This window comes from Coffea arabica, chromosome 3e (assembly GCF_036785885.1).
Source record: "Coffea arabica cultivar ET-39 chromosome 3e, Coffea Arabica ET-39 HiFi, whole genome shotgun sequence".
Lineage (NCBI taxonomy): Eukaryota > Viridiplantae > Streptophyta > Magnoliopsida > Gentianales > Rubiaceae > Coffea > Coffea arabica.
This window is the reverse complement of record NC_092315.1, coordinates 22,287,767-22,294,532: the sequence shown is the minus strand read 5'-3', so window position 1 is coordinate 22,294,532 and position 6,766 is coordinate 22,287,767.

Below are 6,766 nucleotides of genomic sequence, written 5' to 3'. Positions count from 1 at the left end.
TCCAGGCGCATCGAAGAAAGTACTTGCAAAGTTTGTGGATGGATTTTCGCGGACAGATTCTTGACACTCCAATTGATCAGATCTCTTCTTTAAAAGAGTGTGCAGAGGAAATCATTGCGGAAATCACAAGAACGGATCCTACCAATGGTCTCTCTTTAAAAGATCACTTGATGGAATTGTTTGCCAAGGCGGAGGCATATGATGTTCTGGCATCCTCATCGTGGGAAAGGATGAGCAAAGAAACACATGCAGAACTCCTTTCCAACGCGACCGTCCAACTCGAGAGAGTTAAGGCAAAGGAAGAAGGACTAACTTGTCACTTGCAAAATCTTGAAGAAAAGTTGCAGTCCATTGAAGACAGGAAGAAGGTTCTGCAACAGGAACTCATCAATTTGGAGAAACAAAGCTTGGAAATCAGCTCAACTATCGATCAAAAGTATGAGACTTTCAAAGAGATCCGGACCGAAATAACCCAAGCGCATGATGAGCTATCTTCCATTGAAAATACTAGCATCTTGACTGATGATGCTGTGAAGGAACTTGAAGATATGAAGTCTGCACTTGAATCATATAAAGTAGTTGTAGTGGAATACAAATTTGATATTTAGACTTTCCACCATGTCCTTCTTTTTCTTGAATTTTTTTATCATTTTCTTTATGTAATGAGTTCTTTTTTTTTTCCATAATAAAATGCTTTTCATTTCTTATCTCATGTTTTTTTTTTTTGAGAGAAAAGAACTTTTAAATTTAGCATTTTATCTCAAAGAAAAAGAGAGGTTCTTTTTTTTTTCTTTTTCTTTTTTTTTTTTTTTGCAAGAAACAAGGATTTGATTTGGAGTGGTGTAACTGAACTTAGAAGTTGCCCTCTAAACTGCCTACGTATCCCAACAAGGGAATCAAGTCACACGTAGTTCCTGCCGTTCACATTTTAACCTCATGCGGGCCAGGAGTATCTATTTGTTTACCACCTTAGATTTGGTGGAGTGTTTCAGCAGTTTTACCACATACTACACCATTGGTGGTTGCCATCCACAGTTTTAGCTCATGCGGGTCAGGAGCATCGCGCGGTTCCGATTATGCATAGTACCTTTTTAGGTACTTGCCATTGATGGGGCCAACCATTAATCCATCTTCAGCAACCAACTTGTATGAGCCATTTGTATATACTTCTCGAACGACATATGGACCATCCCACTTAGGAGTAAACGTTCTTTGTCCCCCATGAGTGAGAATGATTGGTCTCCGAACGGCGAGCACTAACTCTCCAATTTGAAAAGAGCGGGGTCGAACGTGCTTATTGAATGCCTTTGAAAGGCGAGCCTGATAACACTCAATCCGTTGCTGAGCTTCCAATCTCTTTTCGTCGAGTGCTTCTAATTCCTCAAGGCGAAGACGAACATTATCTTCTCCACTGAGCCTTTCTTGAATTGTAATTCTTAACGAAGGTATTTGACACTCAAGTGGAAGAACAGCTTCAACACCGTAAACAAGCGCATATGGGGTTGCTTGTGTGGGAGTTCGAAAAGTGGTTCGGTATGCCCAAAGCGCTTCTCCAATCCGAAGATGCCAATCCCTTTTCGATTTATCCACGATTTTCTTCAACAGATTACATAAGGTCTTGTTGAATGCTTCAGCGAGTCCATTTGCGGCAGCGTAGTACCTGGACGAATTGTATTGTTTGAAATGAAACTTTTCGCAAAGTTTGTTCATTGCTACATTGCAAAAAGGTTTACCATTATCGGTGATGATATAACGCGGGACCCCATATCGATAAATGACGTGCGAGCGGATAAAATCTACTACATTCTCCTTTTTGACCTCTCTTAGAGGAACCGCCTCGGCCCACTTTGAGAAATAATCCGTCGCTGCCAAAATAAAAATGTGTCCTCCGGAAGATTTTGGAAGCGGTCCAACTATATCCAAACCCCAAGCATCGAACGGCCAAGCAGCTACAGTTGGATGCAATGGTTCAGGAGGTTGACGGATGAAATTGCCATGGAATTGACAAGCTTGACATCTTCTAGCAAAATCGATACAGTCCTTCACCATTGTTGGCCAGTAGTATCCCATTCTTTTAATGCGAAAGTGTAATTTCGGGCCAGATTGGTGAGCACCACATATCCCAGAGTGAGCCTCTTCCATTGCTTGCATTGCCTCATCTTCCCCAAGACATCGTAGAAACACCCCATCGAATGATTTTCGGTAAAGCGTCCCTTTGTAGTAAATGAAACGTGGCGCTCGACGACGTATATCAACCCTTTTCTTGGGATCTTTTGGTAACTTCCCATGATTAAGGTAATCTATTATGAGATGACGCCAATCCTCCTTTTCGATCTCACGGACAAAAATATGATAAGTATTTTCTTCTTCACCATCATTATCTTTATCAAACATCGGAGGTATTACCCAATTTTGACATATTGAAATCTGATTTCGATGAGAAGGTAGAGTGATCATGGACGCCACCCTTGCCAAAGAATCAGCTTGTTGGTTGAAATTTCTAGGGATATGTTCTATAGTGACATCGCCCAGATATCCCATGAGTTGTCTTGCATACTTATAATATGGGATCAATTCGGGTTTCTTGACATCATAAATACCAAGAAGTTGATTTACCACCAATTTTGAATCACCGTAGACTCTAAGATGCAACTGCTTCATGTCTACAGCCGTTTCAAGACCGAGAATCAACGCCTGATATTCAGCCACATTGTTGGAACACCGGCGTGTTAAAGTGAAAGAGTATGGCAATATATCTGCTTCAGGAGTATAAAAGACAACTCCCGCGCCAGCTCCATCACGGTGAGCAGCTCCATCGAAATACATTGACCACGACGATTCGACCATAAACACTTCTTCATCGGGAAGTTCATCAGTCAACTCCCACTCGGCAGGTAGGGGATGATCGGCTAAAAAGTCTGCCAATATTTGTCCTTTGACAGCCTTCGCAGGTACGTAAATAATTTCAAACTGTTGAAACTGGAGGTACCATTTGGCGAGTCGATCAGACAGTACAGGTTTTGCCATGACATATTTAATGGGATTAGACTTAGAGATGAGTCGAATAGTGTGTGCTTGAAAGTAATGTTTCAACTTCTGAATGACAAATATAAGTGCCAAACACAACTTCTCGATGGGTGAGTAGTTCAACTCATTAGATGTCATCATCCGGCTCAAGTAATACAGTGCATTCTCCTTACCTTCATCATTTTCTTGAGCAAGTAAGGCCCCAACCGACCGTTCTTAAGCGGAAATATAGAGAATCAATGGTTTTCCTGGAATGGGCGCAGCCAGCACTGGGGGATTCATGAGATACGCCTTGATGCTTGTAAAAGCATTCCTACACGATTCATCCCACTCGAAAGGTACCCCTTTCTTCATCAGTCTACTAAAGGGTTGGCATCGCCCGGCCAAATTAGAGATAAACCTCCGAATATATGCCAACTTCCCTTGAAGGCTCTTCAATTCATGAATATTTCGCGGTTCAGGCATGTTCACAATGGCATCAATTTTAGATCGATCGACTTCTATTCCCCGTTGATGAACGATGAAACCAAGAAACTTGCCAGAAGTGACTCCGAATGCGCATTTCAAAGGGTTCATCTTTAATTGGTATCTCCGAAGGCGTTGGAAAACTTTTCGAAGGTCTTGAATATGATCCTCTCGCTTCTTTGATTTCACCACAAGGTCATCAACGTAGCACTCCACATTTCTATGGAGCATATCATCAAATATTCTTTGCATTGCCCTTTGATATGTCGCTCTAGCATTTTTTAAGCCAAACGGCATTACTTTATAGCAATAAATTCCCTTGGGGGTGCGGAAGGCAGTTAGCTCCTCATCCTCGGGCGCCATGCGTATTTGATTGTAGCCAGACGATCCACCGAGAAAAGATAGTGCTTCATGCCTGGTTGTAGCATCTACCGTCAATTCTGTGATGGGGAGAGAAAAATCATCTTTGGGGCAATCCTCGTTTAAGTCTCGAAAGTCAACACAAACTCGAATTTGTCCATTCTTTTTCCTTACAGGGACGATGCTTGAAATCCATGTTGGATATTTTACTTCTCGTATGAATCCGGTTTCAATCAATCGATTTATCTCATTTTCTATCAGAGGAATCAATTCGGGCCGAAAGCGCCTTTGCGTTTGCTTGACAGGTTTTGTTCCTCGCTTGACGGACAAATTATGAACGGCGACCCTTGGATCCAAACCAGACATTTCTGAGTAATTCCAGGCAAAGACGTCCCTGAACTCGAGCAGCAAATCAACATACTCTTTTTCTTCTTCAGGAGTCATACAAGAGCTTATGTAAATTGGGCGAGGATCGTCGCTTGTGCCAAGGTTAATCTCTTTTAGCTCATCGACCGTATTTTTTTACCCCTTGTTCAAGTTCAGGGGGAGCGTCATCTGCATCTTCTTCTTCTTCTTCTTCTTCGGGATCACTGATCGTAATATGGTGACAGGAAGCCGTACTTTCTTGACCCTGTTCTTCAAAAATGGTTTCAATTCTTACATTGAATAAGTCTCCATAGTGCATGAAGAAATTGGAGAGTCGCTTTCTTGGTCTGTTCTTCTTTATTGGAGTAAGACTTTCTTCCCTGGCAACTTGGTACTCTTGTTTCTTACTGCCTAATCTCTCATAGACGGGCGACTTCAGATTTTTCGACTGCGGGCCAAGTCTGTCAAACACAGAAGTACGTTTTGACTTATTTCCCAATCGGTCGAACACAGATCTCTTTCGGCTTGTGACCTCCATTTCTTCGTTCACATAGTTACAACTCGCTCTTTTGATCATTATACGAACAGGAGAGGGCAGTTGATAACCAAGACCCATCGATGAACTTTCAACATTATAGCCCCTTTCTTTCAACATTTTCTGCGTAGGTGTCAATCCGTGAGTTTTCTCGCCAGTTACCTCAGGAGGGAGTTTGCCCAATGTATTCTTCTCATTTGGGTTATAACCCGCCTTAGCAAGAAGTCTATAGGCGTTTGGATCAAAGCCTTCTTGAGTCCGATTAGTTGGTAGCGAGTAATGTTCCACTACCGGTTCTTCTTTGGGACGAACAAACCCTTGCAAGTTCACCTTCTCAATCTTAAAAGGCTCTATCTTGGTGAGCGGAACATTTAATGTGTCATTTCTGATAAAAGAAGACTGACCTTCTTCTCTCTTTGATCTTGGAGTATACCGCAAAATGGGTACTTTGAAATCTTGACTTTCTTCCCTTACCGATTCCTTTCTTTTTGCTTCTTTCTGAAGATAAAATTTGGCGTCGGCAAAGTGAGTTTCGGCTTCCGTGAAAGGTTTGTCATCGGCAGTAACTTTCTTAACAATACCGTCTCGACAATATTTGAAACATTGATGCAGAGTAGATGGTATAATTTCATTCTCGTGAATCCAGGGCCTTCCCAAGAGCATGTTATAAGAGGTTTTGGCTTCAAATAACGCACTTGAAGACAACTCACCAATGAGCAATTCAAGCCTTATGAGACCAATTGCTCTTTGCCCCCCTTGGTTAAATCCTTGGATCATGAGGCGGCTCTGGGAGAGTTCATCACTTAAGATTCCTAACTCTTTCATAGCACGTACGGACATGATATTGACAGCAGATCCCCCATCAATGAGTACCCGATTCATCTTTTGTTCTCGAACATATGCGCTAACAAACAAAGGTCGATTGTGGGTCTTGAACTCAACAGTTAAATCGTCATCATAAAAAATGATGGTCGTTGCACAATCCACCGGTGGTTTATCATCGACTTTGAGTTTTTTCTCAAATTCAGTGCCAATTTGTGTGACTTGAGGATTTTCAGCTTTGACGACATTACAAGAAGTGGAATTATCAGTATCGTCACTTAAATACCCCTTGGGTATAAATTCTCTCAATGTCACGGGCTGTCGAACCTCTTGAAGAAGCTGAAAATCTGACGAAATTGGTGTTGTGGCGACTCCCTTTTGTTTCTTTGTCGCATTTCGTCGTTTCATCGTCACTTTCGGCTTTGTCGAATGAATGCTTTTCGAAAAGATGTACTTCTTTATTTTTGGCTTGCAAGTCCTCTTTCGAGTGACTAAAGTCCATCCTTCGTTGTCATCTTCAATAACATTTTCAATTGACGATTTTTCAAACTCCGTTTGTACAGACAGAGCACTGCTTGATGTGGGTAGAACTTCTATCGGGCAACACACAGATCCAAACATTATTGTTGTTTGGTTTGCCGATGCTTTATCCTCCTCAAGAAGGATTTTTCCTTGGCGGGCTAATTCCATAATTTTGTCCTTAAAGACAAAGCATTTAGTGAGAGGGTGACCAATCAAGCGGTGATAACAGCAATAATTCGGATCATTGACTTGACCGGCTTCCTCCGGACGCTTCATGTCGGGAAGTTCAAGGAGCTTCTCCTTGAAAAGATCATCAAACATTCCTTGTAAGTCGGACTCAAGGAAAGGGTACTCCCTTTCTTGCATCTCTTTTAAAGTGGGTCTTCTTACTGATCTATTCTGGGAGGAATCTAATTTCTCTGTGATCTTTCGAATCACTTTGGTAGCAATTTTCACGGGAGCTGTGTTTATTGCCATGGACTCCTTATTATTGAATCTTGAAGGAGGCTTGCCCCCTTTTCTATTTTCTTGTCTTTCATTGTTTTGCCGAGGTGGCTGTACTCGCGGAATTTGAATAGGAAGCCCATCAGTTGCATTGGCCGTGATGCTTAACTCCATGTCATGAGCACGAGTAGCTAATTCTTCAAATGTGTTTGGGCGTATACCCTG